This window comes from Pleurodeles waltl, chromosome 7 (assembly GCF_031143425.1).
Source record: "Pleurodeles waltl isolate 20211129_DDA chromosome 7, aPleWal1.hap1.20221129, whole genome shotgun sequence".
NCBI classification, from domain to species: Eukaryota; Metazoa; Chordata; class Amphibia; order Caudata; family Salamandridae; genus Pleurodeles; species Pleurodeles waltl.
The window spans coordinates 1,055,349,560-1,055,367,102 of record NC_090446.1 but is presented as its reverse complement, the minus strand read 5'-3'; the positions used below and the strand labels follow the sequence as shown (position 1 = coordinate 1,055,367,102).

Genomic DNA, 17,543 nt, shown 5'->3' with positions numbered 1-17,543 from the left:
TACATGAGCTAATGCTGCTACCATAGCGTTAGCACCTGGAGTTCCTGTCATTGATATCTGTCAAATAGCAACGTGGGCATCTCTGCACACATTTAAAATGCATTACTGTCTGGACAGTCAGGTCCGCAGAGACGGCTGCTTTGGTCATTCGGTCCTGCAGGACTTTCTAGTATGAGCTTAGATTATCAGCCTACCTCAGAGGATGGTCTTGCTTGGGTATCTATTCTGAGAAAAGAATCTGCAACTAGAAGTCTCTATCAGATGAACTGGTTACTTATCTTCAATAAAAATGTATCTGGTAGAGACATTATAGTTGCAGTTTCTTTACCAACCCACCCATCCTTCCTGCTCGTGAACTGATTTCATTGGACAGGGATAACCATTACAGGGCCTTAGTTTTGGGACACCGTTCTTGGTGTTCTTCATGGCTCTGCGCTTTGGCGTCAAAGTTGTGAAAAGAAACTTGACGTCACTACGCTGAGGTGGCGCCTATATACGACCTCCTACGCCATCACGGCGACCACGACGCCAACGACAGACGCGGAGACGACTGCCACCACTTGACTGTGCACAAGGGTACTGCAATAATAAAAAAATCTCCGGATCTAGTGTGACGCCTGGGAGAAATCCAAAGGTAAGGAATTTGCAATTAGAATATGTATCTACCAGATAAATTATTACCGAAGGTTATTCTGAAAATGTATTATGTCAATGGAAAATGTTTGAAAATGATAGTGCACAACCATATCACTTTTTAGCAATATATTTTTTTAACTGAGATCTTTATCAAGAATTAACACATTTCTGCCCCCACCCTGATGACAATGATATTAGTGAACTAAGAGGCAAGTCAGGGTTCATGTGTAGCCTAATGTGGGCTAGATTTGTAATATGCATGAAGCAAACGTTTAGCCTATTGAATCAAAAAGGTTTTTTTGTACAGCAGAAATGCTGAACTTTCATATTTGAAGGTGCTCTCATATATGATAATGAAAAAATGACAGCTAAATAAAATATTGCCTAGGATTACACAACTTAACAACAGTGTGAGGGTCAAGTATATTACAGATAGGTCAAGTAGATTCAGTCTAATCGTTCTGCAGACCGGGTAAGATATTTATGAATTTTTGATGCATGTGAAGGTTTGCAAGCTCATGTCAACAGATCTCAAGATGAGACCCCTGCGTTAGCATGAAGAGTTCTGTTACTGGACCTCTGCCAGTCAGCAGCGTCTGCTTCCTGCACACGTTTATCAGACACTACTGCCAGGTAGGCCCAGGTCCATAAAAATGAGAATTTTGCCCCTTTGGCCCATCAGGACTTCCTCCTTTGAAATTGGTCTGCAAACACACCACCGGAGATGGTATTGCTTGGGTATCGATTCTAAGGTTAGGTGTCAGCGGCTAGCATGATCCTCACCTCTGGTCCTGACACCGAATATAACATTTCCCAGCTTTAATAACAAAGTTTAAATTTTACTAACCGATTCGCTGCCAGGCCTTTCCCCCTCAGGTGCCAGGCCTTTTCTTGGCTATTCGGGGCTGTTCGTGCTTAGGCTTTCATTACTTTTTGGCCACATAAGCTACCCATGCCAAATGTGCGTTTTTTGTTTTTTTTTAACGTATTTATTTTTATTTTTATTTTTTGCCAACTTCATAGGGATTCGAGAGGTACCCATAGTTTGTGGGTTCCCCTGGAGGAGAACAAGAATTTATCCCAGACGACTCAGAGAGGCATCCGCCGACTGCACCATCGGCTTCAGTGGGGCCTATTCACCCAAGGTCTGATTCGGACCCTTTTTCCTATGGAGAGGAATTGGATGGATCCCTGGACCATTATGAATACCAGGATGACCATGCTGTGGACTGGGAACAGGATTTGGGCGAAGCCAGTGGTCTGGATACTTCTCCTGACGCTGGCATGCTGTCTCCTCCTACCGTGGCTACGGCGGAGGGAGCAACTTACAGTATGGTGGTCAGTAGGGCAGCTGAGGTCCTCGGCCTTGAGCTACCTACTGTGGAAGTCAGGTCTAATCTCCTGACTGAGGTGCTTCAGCCTGGGGCTTCTACTTCAGAACACCTTCTCTCATTCAATGAGGCCCTCACCGATGTCCTTTTGGGTACATGGTCCAAACCCAACACAAGGGCTCCTGTGAACAGGACTATTGCTCGCCGCCATTGGCCTGCACCGACCGACCCAAAATTCCTGTCCCAACACCCCACTCCTGAGAGTCTTGTTATCCAGGCTTCCACTTCTTCAGGCGCATTCCCTTCCGTACCCCAGGATAGAGAATCCAAAAGGCTGGAACAATTTGCCAAGAAGTTGTTTTCTTCCTGCAGCCTCCCACTGCGGTTTGTGAACACTGCATGTCTTTTGTGACGTTATACCCACTCCCTGTGGGTTACAGTTGTGCAAGTCCTGCCGCAGATACCGGAGGAGGCCCGTGCTATCGTCTCCCAAGCAGTGAAAGATGGGAGAGATGCAGAAAAGTTCACTATCCGTTGTGGGCGGGATACGACAGACTTTCTGGGCAGATCGGTTGCAACAACAGTGGTCTTACGGCGCCATGCCTGGTTACGCACTTGTAGCTTCTCGGGGGATGTCAAACTGTCACTCATGGACATGCCCTTTGATGGCACCCGTCTCTTCGGAGACAAAGCGGACTCTGCCTTGGAGAGATTCAATGATTCCCAGTCTACGGCTCGGTCCCTTGGTCTTTCCTCCGCCACTCGCCCACCGCATTCAGCTTTTCGTCCATTTCGTGGAACACGGAAGGGGTACCCTGTCATGTCCTCAACCCAGCCACCGTGCAACGCACGCTGGGCAGCCTATGCATGGCCGAGGTCGCGGAATTCCACATGGTTGTGAGACAGGGAACCACAGGTCTGTCCAGTCCACCTCTGCCCCCCCCCCCCACTGCAGTCTCCAAACCCTCCTAGTCCGTCCCCTCACTCCCACACAGTTGGGGGCAGGATCCGCCATCACCTGCCCCACTGGTAACTTATCACCACTGATGGGTGGGTTTTGCAGATCATTCGGAAGGGCTACTCCTTCCCACCCTCCTTTCGAATCTGCAGCACCACACATGCCACCATCCTTCCATCATCTTCCGGAGGATCATTTTGTGCTTCTCCGCCAGGAAGTCGTGGCTCTCTTGGCCAAGGGAGCTATAGAAAGAGTCCCTCTGCCAGAAGTGGGTCGTGGTTGTTATTCCTGCTACTTTCTTATACCAACGAAGGACAAGGGCTTACATCCAATCCTAGACTTTCGGGTCCTGAACTACTTCCTCAAGAAGGAGAAATTAAAAATGGTCACCCTGGCTCAAGTTCTGTCTGCCTTAGACCCATGAGACTGGATGGTAGCGTTGGACTTGCAGGACGCTTATTTTCACATCCCCATCCTGCCTGCCCACAGACGTTACCTACGATTCATGGTAGGTCACGAGCACTTTCAGTTTACCATGCTCCTTTTCGGGCTTACCAGAGCCCCTCTGGTGTTCACAAAAATGATGGCGGTGGTTGCAGCTCATCTGTGCAGGTTAGGGTCTCAGTTTTCCCCTACCTCAATGACTGGCTGTTGAAGGTGCCTTCTCCCCAGAAAGTCGTCTCTCACCTTCAGACTATGGCGAACCTCCTGCACAAGCTGGGGTTCACTATAAACATGCTGAAGTCACACCTGACTCCCTCTCAGATGCTCACTTTCATTGGAGCTGTTCTGGATACAGTGCAATTTCTCGCTTATTCTCCAGACAAGCGAGTCCAAGACCTTCAGGCTATGATTCAGATCTTTCTTTCAGCCTCGGTCTTGGGTTTCAGTGAGTGTGAGCCTGCTGGGCCTCATGGCCTCCTGTCTCCTGCTAGTATACATGCCAGATGGCATATACGCACTCTGCAGTGGGACCTAAAGTTGAAGTGGGCGCAGCATCAGGGAAATCGCTCAGACATGGTCCAGATCTCGGAGGGGACTGCAAAAGACCTGCAGTGGTGGCTTTAGAATCCAAATTGGGTCAACAGCAGATCCCTCTCCCTTCCCAGACCAGATCTCTCTATAGTAACAGATGCGTCACTTGTGGGTTGGTGTGGCCACATGGGAGAAGCAGAGATCAGAGGCCTCTGGTTTCCGGCGGAGTCGGGGCTCCACATAAAAATGCTGGAGCTCCGGGCTACAGGCAATCAGGCTTAGGTCAAAAGCATTCCTTCCCTCTCTCAAAGGGAAAGTGGTGCAGGTGTTCACGGACAACACTACCGCCATGTGGTACTCCAACAAACAACGCGGGGTAGGGTCCTGGACCCTTTGTCAGGAAGCACTACGCCTCTGGACATGGCTGGAATATCAGGGCATTACGCTGATGGTTGAACATCTGGCAGGCTCTCAACGCCAGAGCAGACAAACTCAGCCGCCGACGCACAGTCGATCACGAATGGCGTCTCTATCCAGAGGTGACGCAAGGTCTCAAGTGGGGAGATCCTTGGTTAGATCTGTTTGCCTCCGCAGAGAACACGCAATGTCAGCTGTTTTGCACGTTGGAATTTTTTTCGAAGACGGCACTCGCTCGGAGACGCTTTTCATCTCGAGTGGAGCTCCGGCCTCCTGTACGCCTTCCCGTCTAGCCCTCTTCTACCCAGAGTTCTCAAGAAAATCAAGTACGACCGGGCCCAAGTTATCTTGGTGGCTCCGGACTGGGCTCGAAGAGTGTGGTATCCAGAGCTATTGAGCATGTCCATCTATACTCCACTCAGACTGCCTCTTCGGACGGATCTTCTGTCACAGCAGCAGGGGGCGGTTCTCCACCGGCACCTGTCCAACCTCCACCTTCATACGTGGAGATTGAGCTGCAACAGTTGAATGCATTTGCCCTTCCACCCATAGTCTGCAATGTTTCTTGGCAGCCAGGCATCCATCGACTAAAACTGTATATGCCTGTTGTTGGAATAAATCTTGTGGCATGGTGTCCCAACAAATCTGTTGATCACATTTCTGCCCCTCTGTCAGAGGTTCTTCTGTTCATTATTTAGCCCAGCAGGGCTCTGCTTTGGGCACCCTTAAAGGTTATTTGTCTGCTGTTTCCGCCTTTCTTAGGCTACCTGATCAGCCCTCACTCTTTAAATCTCCTATTGTCAGTAGGTTCTTAAAAGGGCTCACCCACTTATTTCCTCCCACTCCATTTATTATGCCTCAGTGGGATCTTAATCTTGTACTTACTTATTTAATGTGTACCCCCTTTGAGCCAATGCATAATTGTCCCATGCGGATCCTCGCATTCAAACTGTCTTTCTGGTCGCTATCACCTCTGCTTGCAGGGTGAGTGAGCTCCAGGCGCTTTTTTTCAAAGCCTCCATACTTGTCTGTACACCCTGACAAAGTGGTGCTACGCATTAGAGCTTCCTTCCTTCCTAAAGTATTTACACCATTTTATGTAGGCCAGCCCATCACTTTGCCTACCTTCTACACACTCCCACACCCTTCCCATGAGAAGGGGAGAGACTCCACTGTCTGGACCCAAAAAGAGTGTTGGTATTCTACCTCCATTGTACTAAAGATTTCCAGGTGGACGATCAACTCTTTGGCTATGTGAGTGCTAAGAAAGGGAAGGCGGTGCAAAAGCATATCATCTCTCGATGGGTGCTTCTTTGCATCAAAATGTGCTACACTTTGGCTAAAAAGCAACCTCCTGAAGGCTTGCGTGCTGAGGTACTGGGTTTTTCAGAACCGGTACTGATCCGGTAACCCAGCGGTGCCAGGGTACACCCAAAGACCTCGGGTACTTTCCTGATTCAGACTACAGAAACTCAGAGTCTTCTAGGTGAAGTCAAAGATCGAATTTATTGGCTGCAACCAATTGACAAGTGTCCTAGAAGTACAACAGCACGATTTGTATGTTCTCAGGAGACTGTGTTTCAATGCAAAGTCAGGTTTCCTTATATACAGTTTTTTAAGCTTCAGGCAAACATTCTTGACATTTTGGTTGGTCATTCACATGTTTTCACTACAAAGGAAAAAACAGTGTCATGATGAAACCTCATATTTCATGTCATCCAACCCATAATAAATTACCCGGCAAGGCCTAGTATTTTACATCAGATAAGTGTGGACCCCTAATAAAAACGGGCACCTCCCCCTCGTAAAGTAAGAAGAAGAAAAGAGCAGGTGCAGGTGTGAGCAAGTTAGGCAGGGTGTGTGAGCGATAATAAGGGTTTTATGGCCTGGTGTGCCTTGATGCTATCTGATTCGGCCACTGGGAGAGGGACTGACCAAACAGGTTTGGCCTGAGGCAATGGTTCCAGCTTGCCCAGGTCAGAGAAAAGTCAATCAAGGTGTACGTGTCCTTGGAATCAAATCTGACTGTATTATAAGCCTATGTGAGGGCAACTTTTAAAAATGGCTGCTGTGTATAAAATGGGAGCCACGAGTGCAGGACGAAAATGGCGATTTCGAGGTGAAAACGCTGCTGGAATTGAGCGAAAATGCTCATGCTTAGTGTACTAGTCATTATCGGTCTTTTGATACTAAAATCGTACTGCTGTGGCAAAGTATATTACATGGGTCCAGAATTTTTAGAACCACAAACCCTCCTTTTGCCCTTACATAGGCAATAAACCTATTCTCATGCTAATCTGAGTCCAGGTCTATGTTTATAAGGCCATGGAGATGTTGCTGGAGCAAAATTCTAGTACTTGGTAACTCTCTCTGGACAGGTCTCCTCGAACATGAAGTAGCACAAAAGGCCACATATGGCAGGACAAAATAAGGAATACCTCTATCTGCAGTAGGTGGCATAAGATCACACACCCAACAATTAGTGATGTTCACTACTAACTAGTGTTGATGCAGAAGCTGTACAAAAGAATTGCTTACGAATTCTGATCTTCTAACCTGCTCATGTTCAGGAAAAGGGTGAAAAGAGTGCAAAGAAACAATAGTAGGAAAAGACATAGGTTGGGAAGTGGGTTCAGAAGTCAATTGAGTAGAGAAAAACAATCCTACCCATAAATGACAACGTCATGTTTAAAAGACACTAGAAAACACGTTATTAAGAACATATAGACAACGGGAGAAAGTAGTGACCACTATGAAATAATAATTTTTCACAACCCTAACCAAAAAGCAAATCCTAAAATTATCTAGTAACATTTTTAGGGCTCCTCTGCATTTCAGTAATTTTTGTATGTTCAGGTGGAACAGTGGTGACTCTCATCAATGCTCTAAGGTGAAAAGGGGGTACTCTTTCCACAGAAAATGGACTTTATTCTGCTTTTACTAAACAGAATAGTACTTTAAAACAATGCCAGCAAAACAATCAGTCTCCTAACACCTAGTCTATACAATCACACGGAAACCTCTTGTGAAACCAACTATGCCCAGAGTCCGTTCAAAAAGCCTCTCTGGCAGGCTTCTATTGTCCATCAAATTTTCTTTTGTTGTTTTCTTTCGCATGGGCCTCTCAATTCAGGCCTCTTCGTGAGAAAATACTGCTTAGTTGGAGTGCCCTCCTGGCAAACACCCACAGCTCACTCGAAAGTCTCAATGTCTTAAAGCAATGCAACAGTGTCTCTCCTCTGTGGCAGACACTACAAACAATGTGCTCTTCATTGATCAAGGGCACAAATCATCTCGTGCAGAGGCAAGCACCATTAATTGGGAAATAGCTCAAGCTCAGCAGCACTTTCAGACTCCAACACTCATTATTTAGTGTCAGAGGACGCTCAAGCTGCTCTTTCATGGGCACCACAATATAGTGCCTTTTTCCAAACTTGAAATCTCCGGTGCACTGCCCTTCTTCCGTTGGAGCAAAGAAAAGGGGGTGTGTGGCCAAAACTCAGGCCAAGGGGCTCAAGGGATTGCACACTGTCAGAGGTTACCAGCACATGACAGGTAGAGAAATGAAACCTCAAAACAGCTCTGCCATCAACAACAGGAATCCTTCTCTTTAGCTCTTTTACACTGAAACTTTGGTTTTGTGATGTCCAACGCCGTCTGATGGAGCAAGTACGATACCATGCGCTGGCGATCGCTGTCCAGCTTTGCTACTTCCTGGGTGCTGAGACTGTAGGGCCAAGACGTCCATCTTTCATCTGTAGCTGTCACTGATGGGAATTAGGCTTAAGTCAATGTCCTGCAGGTTATTATGACTTGATACCCGCAGAATCTAGTGACGTAGGAAATGTGCCACAGTTGTTAGTTTCCTTCAATTTAGTAAAAAAAAACAGTTCATGGTTTTTAACAAGGGGACTGCAAGCAGGTGGTCTGCAATCTTCAAAGGAGTAGCCATACACCATGGGCATAAAATACAAAGACAAAGGCAGAAGGGCAAAACAGGGTCTGTAGCATCTTTAATTCAGTTCTCTCCATTATTCTCTGCCATCTATAGCTACATGAGAATTCTATCTGAATGGATTTCCTCACACAGTGGCATTGTCTAATGGGGTAAACACATATTTGCCTCAATGATTAAGTCTAGGTGTTCCTCCTTACCTTAGAACATCTCAATAGAGAAATCACATGATACCGATTATCAGGGACATGTAGAAACCTTCCTTTAAAAACTGTGCATCAGGTGCACTATGCAATACACAGGCTAATAGTCAAATGTGCAAACAAAAAGACAAGAACTAGAGGGTCCTGATATTTGCATGATTAGGACACATCCGATCCCACCAAAAATTAAAGTAGCAGGAACAGAAGGGAACCGAAAACCAAATTAAAATAGACATTGAAAATTCGTCATGTTCAAAAAGGTAAACATAAGATATCTCCTATTGAGATGGAAAACTTGTCTTACTATAATATTGAGTCAGTTAACCAGTCTATCGCTACCCTGACAGTCAGGCTGGAAAACATTGAAGCAGGCCTAAGGCAAATTCTTGAAAACCAGTCTGGTCATACCAAAGGGAATTATACATAACATGGGGGTCCCTGGTATATCACTGCAGTCTGGAAATGTGAACCTGAACAATACATCAATAATAATAAAAGGGCTGACTGGTGAAAGGAATTCGAAAAAGAGAAATGGGACTAGGACATAGCTAAAATCTCAATAACTAAGCATGATGCGACATTGGTCAGGGGAAGTAACAAAAGAAAAAATCTATAGGAAGAACAAAAAAATTATTTGGGTGATAGTCAGGCATGTGACACAACACCGAGAGTACGGGTGATACACAAAGGCCAAAGTTACACAAATTTTAACTCTACCGTTGGCGACTACAACATATACGGTACTCCTAGCTAATGTTTCAGTTCCTTCTTCAGGAAAAAATGAAAACCTGGTTTTCTTTTAAGGAACGAAAGCCATATGCTACTTAGGAAACACAACATCATTAACTAATGTAATATAGAAATTAGGCCACCTTGAGTCACAGATCTATAATTTCATCCTTAGGTCCAATCAAGGATACATAAATGTAGGGCTGCCTGTTCCTTTAAGGGAAGGGGCAGTAACGTGACTAACTGCAGGTGACACACTTTGATCCTGTATATCTCTTTTTATTTTCCTTCAATACCATTATAGCCAAATAGACATTCACTGGTGAAGTGTTGTCTTTTATGTTCACAGCATGAAATATCATTATCTGTGGAATTTAGTAACCAGAACAAGTTCAACCAACTGTTGCGTAGCGATGGGCATCGTCATGACCATCCCCTCACAACACAGGGGAGCTTGTAATAGTATCAAAAGCAGCAACAAACATGCAAAAAACAAATAAAAAATAATAAAAACGCACAAAACGTCAAGCCATCAGATATACTTGCTGTGTATCAAGCACAAAAAGCATAGACAAAACAATAGCATGTGTGAATAAGCGGTGACACACAACACCATGTCATGTACTTTATGCACTGTAAACCTGCAGCCCAAAACCCAATATTTGGGCCTGTTTAATTTGTCAGGTTTAAAATCCTTACCCTCCTTTTGACAGTAGATCACCAGGCAATGGAAATCTGCTGTCAAATATAACTTTACTGTTTCTCTTCTAACATACAGGACCAGCAAGAACAATTCATGATAGGACCAAATACATGAAAATAAATTTCCATTACTTAACTGTTACCCTCTTGTCAGTTACTTCGCAACATCAAGCCACCTTAGTTTTACCTTTCTAAAAGTAAAAATTGTTACACTGACACTCCATATTAATTTGGCACCTACAATTTCCACTGTGAAAAATAAGTCTTAATTAGCAAATCGTTCTCATTAAGGCATGTAGCCTTCAAAATTTGAGAAAAGGGCTGCATCTTATTTTCTGTCTAAGACTTAATGCAACACTTCGTTTTCTGTCAAATAAAAGCAACTAGCAGGCATCATTTTATTTTTTAGAGCGGAGACACAAATGTATCAGTTCTGCAGAGCATTTAACATGATGTTGGGACTTTCGAAGAAACCCCTTTTTTTTATTCTGTAGCTCTCCTAGCTTCTGCCACTCTGAATCTGTCAAAGACAGTAGGCCTTTCTATTTTCCTTCTAACCTGCAATAATTCACTCTATTTAAAAAAAAAAAAAATTCCTTTTTAGGCGCTAAAAAAAACTATCTCTATTTCCAGATTATTAAACTACATTTACTGTGAATAATTCACAAACCTTAATAACACACATACCAGTTGTTAGAATAAATGCTTGTTGCAATCCCATGCAATGGTACATATTTCATCAACCTCGAATGAATGAACGTCTCAGTAGGCCCAGCTGAAGTTAGAACCTTCAACCTTGATATTAAAACAAGCCTTTGTACTGGCACATTGACTCATTGAATCATAAGAAGGCACAACCTGCAAATATATATCAAACCTAAATGTATGCATTTACTGAAGCCTGAGACACTTTAAAAAGTACTCTGAATGAAAGAAAATGCAGTTTAAACAGTGCTTTTGCCCAAAATCGACTTTGATATTTTAGGCATTAAAAAATCAATATCCTACAATTTTCTTGCATAATATGCATTACCAGAATGTCTATTACACAATCCATGAGTCAGCCATTGAAAATATTAACTTATACTTTATAGAAATGAGCTTGTTTGCTCCTGCGCCAAGGGAAAATTGCACATACAAATGTCATTTTAGTGGTGCAACATAACTTGAATTAAATTTTAATGTTAGGAGGTCATAGTATAGGTATTAAGCTTTATAAATATTAAAAAACGATTTTGAAAGGCACTTATTTTTTTTAAATAATTTTTCCATAATTAATAATTTTCTTTAAAAAAAAATAAAAACCCAATTATTCTTTTTTTTGTGATAATTCCACATATAAAAGCAAGCTGCATCCCTTGCCTATTATTTGGGATACATTAACTCACAAGCCTAAGCGCATAAGCCTAACTTGAAATGCGTCACATTTTTGCGCCACTTTCATTTAAAAGGAAGGTTATGCAAAATTCCACCCATGTTTAACTGGGAAAGTGCTGGCTGAATTGAAAATAGATAATTTCGTTTTTTTTTGGGGGGGGGCCCTATTTATATCTATTGAATGTGTTTTCTAATTTATTAAGCATTTAACGGAAGTTTTGTATATGTGCACAATTGCTCATTCTATAAATTAAAGAGCAACATATAGCTATGTTAGCACATCACATGGTTCATTTCTGGATTTTTTCTAAGTTTCTACTTAATATTAACTAACCAACATTTTACTTAACAAACTGTAAACATCAAGAAGACCCACAAACACACATTGAGCTCATTTCAGATATAAACAGAAAACACTTAGTACACATAATACAGCGCGCTTTAGCCATTTTTCATAAATAGCGCCGTCGCAATTTACTTACAGAACCGTTTGCAGATCCTAGTTGTAAGTCATATTTACAAGAAAAAAAAAGAAAACTTTTCTCAATTATTTCCAAGAATAGCGGACCCATACTTTATTAAAGTGATGGGGCCCACTCCGTGCTTCACATATAGTTCATAGGTTGGAGTTCCAATCGGAGGAACCGGACATGAGTCCTCCAACCGGGAGTCCCTTTTACAACCAAGACAAAACAAATTTCCAAGTCTGCTAAGACCAGGCATCTTCGCTCACTAGTCTAGCTTCAAACTTCAAAGGATTATCGTTTACGATAGTCTCGTGAATACACGAGTCCTTCGGCTTTGGTACTTGCAAGTTCCAAATCAAAGTGATCCCAAAGGGATACCAAACCAAATGTCCAACTAAGGACCAAACCAAGTGTCCAACTAAGGACCAAACCAAGTGTCCAACTAAGGACCAAACCAAGTGTCCAACTAAGGACTGGGAGACGCTCCACTTATACTTAACTGAAAATATCAATGACGTCACCAGAAGACTCGTCTTATCGTTTCGCTCTACCAAAAATCAAGGGTCCAAATCAGGGCGATAGCCAGGGCAGCAGTCCTTCATAGCCGTCGGGAAGCGGGGAACCTCGCAACAAAGACTTTCGGACCACGTCGACATGCAGGGGTCGATGAAGTGGCGGCCTTCCTCCAGAATTTTCACACGAAGCTCCCCACGGACCTCAGGCTTGGACCGGTACCGCTGGTATCGCCCCACTTTGGGCGCCAACTGAGGTACTGGGTTTTTCAGAACCGGTACTGATCCGGTAACCCAGCGGTGCCAGGGTACACCCAAAGACCTCGGGTACTTTCCTGATTCAGACTACAGAAACTCAGAGTCTTCTAGGTGAAGTCAAAGATCGAATTTATTGGCTGCAACCAATTGACAAGTGTCCTAGAAGTACAACAGCACGATTTGTATGTTCTCAGGAGACTGTGTTTCAATGCAAAGTCAGGTTTCCTTATATACAGTTTTTTAAGCTTCAGGCAAACATTCTTGACATTTTGGTTGGTCATTCACATGTTTTCACTACAAAGGAAAAAACAGTGTCATGATGAAACCTCATATTTCATGTCATCCAACCCATAATAAATTACCCGGCAAGGCCTAGTATTTTACATCAGATAAGTGTGGACCCCTAATAAAAACGGGCACCTCCCCCTCGTAAAGTAAGAAGAAGAAAAGAGCAGGTGCAGGTGTGAGCAAGTTAGGCAGGGTGTGTGAGCGATAATAAGGGTTTTATGGCCTGGTGTGCCTTGATGCTATCTGATTCGGCCACTGGGAGAGGGACTGACCAAACAGGTTTGGCCTGAGGCAATGGTTCCAGTTTGCCCAGGTCAGAGAAAAGTCAATCAAGGTGTACGTGTCCTTGGAATCAAATCTGACTGTATTATAAGCCTATGTGAGGGCAACTTTTAAAAATGGCTGCTGTGTATAAAATGGGAGCCACGAGTGCAGGACGAAAATGGCGATTTCGAGGTGAAAACGCTGCTGGAATTGAGCGAAAATGCTCATGCTTAGTGTACTAGTCATTATCGGTCTTTTGATACTAAAATCGTACTGCTGTGGCAAAGTAAATTACATGGGTCCAGAATTTTTAGAACCACAGTGCTCATTCCACCAGAGAAACTGCGGCTTCCACTGCATTAGCACGCGGAGTTCCTGTCCTGGATATCTGTCGGGCAGCTACATGGGCATCCCTGCACACGTTTGATAAGCATTACTGCCTGGATAGTCAGGTCTGTCGAGGCGGCTACTTTGGTCGTTCAGTCCTGCAAGACTTTCTAGTATGATCTTTGTTCGCAGCCCACCACATAGGATGGCATTGCTTGGGTATCAATTCTAAGGTAAGGAATCTGCAACTAGAAGTCTCTATCAGATGTACAGGTTAGTTACCTTCGGTATTTGAAATATCTGGTAGAGACACATTCTAGTTGCAGCTTCCTTACCGCCCACTCATCCTTACCGCTTTGCGAAAATATTTCTAGGGACAGGTGTTCCCCCTTTCAGGTCCTTAGCTCTGGCGCACCAATCTCAGTGTTCTTAGCGGCTCTGCGCTCTGGCGTGGAAAGTCGTTAAAAGAAACTGACATCACTGCGCGAGGGCGGCGTCTATGTACTACTCCCGACGTCATCAAGGCGTCAGTCGATGCCTGCGGAGTCGACCAATGCCACCTACAGATGCCCGAGGGTATTGCTCGAAGAAAAATCTCCGGATACAGTCTAACGCCTTGGGGGAAATTCTAAGGTAAGGAATCTGCAACTAGAATATGTCTCTACCAGATATTTTGTTACCGAAGGTAAGTAATTTGTACTTTAGTCCATTTGGGAGCTTGCATAAGGGGTCGCTCCCCTTATCAATATAAAGGTTTAAAAAAAAACAACTAAAAAACTGGTTTCTAGTGGCTTCTGCACCCCACCCTCCTGCCAAAAGGGGCAGATCGGACTAATTAATATAGGCCAATCTGCCCCCTGGGGGGCAGAAATGGTCTTTTTTTTTAATTGCTTGAGGGGGGAACAACCCTTGGCTTAGGGGTCGCTCCTGTTCTCAATATAAATAAAAACATCCCTGGAGCCTAATGGCTTCTGCCCTCCCTGGGGGCAGATGGGCCTATTTTAATAGCATTATGTCCATGGCAGTGAAGGGGTTAAGGACATGAAGACAACACCCGCTTTAGCAAGAGGTTTCTGTTGACCCGGTGACAAAGTTGATGCAGGATACATTTGGGACTTTCCTATGGTAGTAGTATGACTATTTTGCCATTATCATGCTTTTGAATACTGTATTTGAGATTTAAGGTGACATTGCTATTTGCGTGCCCTCCACTTGAACGTCATATTGGTTCTGCATGGAATAGTTACAAGGTGTGTTTTCTCTTCTAGGGAATGACGGCTCCAAACAGGAATGAACAAGAAGGAACTGACCATTTTTATCTCACGAAGAAAGAGGGGACATAAACATGGACTATGTTATGAATTTAGAGTTTGATAGGTTATGTGGAATACCCCTTCCATAAGATTTCTGTGAAATAAAGTTTTTTTTCTAATTGTAAAGGCTGCTGATTAATAAAATGGACAAAGGAAATGCATAAGCTATGGCTCCGGTCTTGAGATTGAATCATAGTTCATAATTTCAATAATTATCAAAAGTAAATGTGCTTTGCTAATGTGTCCCTCATTAGTGCTGACCTACCATTAGTATTTTTTTGTGAAAGCTAACTACCCAACTGCATCTCCATTAACTTTTTTTTAACCAGTTTTAAATTGCATTTTCAATATCACAATCTTGAATACATTACATCTATGAAAGTTACATTATCATTAGTAAAATCCGCAATCCAGCTACATCGTCATTAATAAAATAGTTTCACGTTAGTATCAGCAGGAGTCCTTGGTTCAGTCCTTAAACAGCAACATTGGAAAAAACAAGTCATGTGTCGATGTTAACTCACATTCTGCCATTACCATAAGTGCTATTCAATCTTCCTATCTCAAGCAAGTACTGCAAACATTGAAAATCAACAGTGACATCCATGAAGCTATAATGGCCACTAGGAAGCTATTCGGGGACATCAAAGGGTGTAACAGAAGGGTGTTGTCACTCACCCATGGACAGGCTGGAAGGGGTTATGATGGAGGTGTGGGAATGTGGATAAAAGGGGACGGGGGAGGAGGGGGTTATGTCCCCGCCAGGGTAGGTTTAAGTGACGGGCCACCAACTCTTGTATGTGTGCAAGTCAAGTAATAGTGCTTCCCATTCCACATTTTTGGGGTATTTGCGTAGTCCTCATATTTCTTGCCTCCTGAGCTCCTCTCCCTGTCCCCACTTCAGTATTGCCGCACACCAGTGGGCTATATCTAACAATACCTGGGCTTTCCAGTGCATGGCAATTAGTCTGCATGCTATCAGCAATGCTTGGTTTATAAACCGGTTAGCAGCTTTATCTGTTTTTGAGCACCTGAACAATCCCAACAGTGCAACTTCCATTGTGAACACATCCAGTCACCTTTCAGCAAGTTGGACACTGACACCCATAAGGTTACAGACTGAGCAACTCCAGAATACGTGCATCGTGTTAGCACCTGCATGTTGGCATCTCGGGCAAACAGAGGAGGACCCAAACATTTAGGACAGAGTTGCAGGAGTGAGGTAAGCTATATGAAATATATTATGCAGGATCTACTGAACTTGGTATTCTGCATCATCCTGGGGTATGTAAGTACTGTTTCCAGTCTTTCCTAGTCGACTCGCCACCTAAGCCCCACTCCCTAAGGACTACATTTAACAGGTTGTGTGCGGTGTATGCTAGTGCACAAACAAACCAGGTGACAAGACTACAGCCTCAACCCATTATATACAGTGTGTGTATGAGAGGGTGCTTATGGGGTTGCCATGGAGCCAAAGATGGCAGCCGTGGAGTAACTTTGCTCCAGGACCGGAATGCCGCAATCAACATTAATACTGCCATCACACACACCTACACACACACACCTACACACACACACACACACACCTACACACACACACACCTACACACACACACACACACCTACACACCCACCTGCATCAGATTGTCGACTGGCCAGAACCAACCTTGCATACCATACCGGGGCATGCCCGGCACAGGGGGAGGGTGTAGGGAGCTGGCTACTACAAAGACCACAGCTGACACAAGCAGACTTTTACCCCACGGAACATGATTGGAGTCATGCTGCATACAGTGATCCAGCAACGTACTGGCGCTGTAGACTGGGAACACACCATGGGTAAACCGAAATCACCAAAACCTCACCCCCGTCCACCCTATCCCACACTACATCATGGGGAGGAGCCTTGACATGGGGCAAAGACCTCCAGCTCTCCACAGGACTTGGGTGAAAAACAGGCCACCATCCTACTTACCAATAAATCCTCTTGCTCATCAGTAGAAGCGCACATAAAGGAGATACGTGTGGAATTTGGTCTCCTTCAGAAGGCCCTGCAAAAACTGGCTTCCCGGTTCACCAACACAGAACGTAATATCACAGAGATGGTACCACAGCTGAAGACCCAAAAACAGACCACCCAAGACCTTCTGGACAAAGTGCACTTGTTAGGTACATGCTGAGTCATGCCAGGCTAAAGCCAAGTGAAGCATGCCAATGGAACTCATGACCAGGTTGTAACCCTGCCATTAGCAGACTACCTGTAAAAACCAAAGACCACGGGCCAGCCCATCCACTTCTTCAACACTGTAGTCGGATTTTTAATCAGTCTGCGCCACACTATTAACGAGGGCTTCCTGAGGCACCGTACTGCAGTATCTCTCAGATTGCCAGCCTAACTAGCAAATACACAGCTCGAATCCACTCATAAGGGGACAAACCTGGATAACTGCTGGTGTGGTGGTCCCCTACAAGAACAGAAATCACCCTGCCTACAGGCTGGATATTACAATTGCAATCTGCCATTCTTCAGTATGTATCACTCTGACCTACACAGCTAACTGGCCACCCCTATAATATCTGTCGCCTATTCAGTGTAATAGACCAGGCCTCCCCACTATATACTAGATCAGCCTAACAGTCTGTATTGATTGACTCTTATGGAGTACCTGTTTGCGACCCTATCATCCTTCGTTCTAGGTCCATGCCTCCTAGCTTACAACAAACTACTAAACATAAACCCCTCTTCAAGGGTCCAAGTGGGCTGCCTAATATTGCCCCCTTTCCTTTTGGTCGCGGTTAAACAGGGTTGTCCCATCTACTCCATATCCATG

General features: G+C 44.2%; 1 long non-coding RNA gene across 1 annotated transcript in view; it reads left to right on the top strand.

The window, feature by feature from the left end:
- The window catches only part of LOC138245910 (uncharacterized), a 66,006-nt gene extending 51,130 nt beyond the window's left edge, over nucleotides 1–14,876 (top strand). The window contains exon 2 of the long non-coding RNA XR_011194186.1: nucleotides 14,668–14,876. This is a non-coding gene — a long non-coding RNA (uncharacterized lncRNA). The remainder of the gene's footprint in view (nucleotides 1–14,667) is intronic.
- The last annotated feature ends 2,667 nt before the right edge of the window (nucleotides 14,877–17,543 follow it).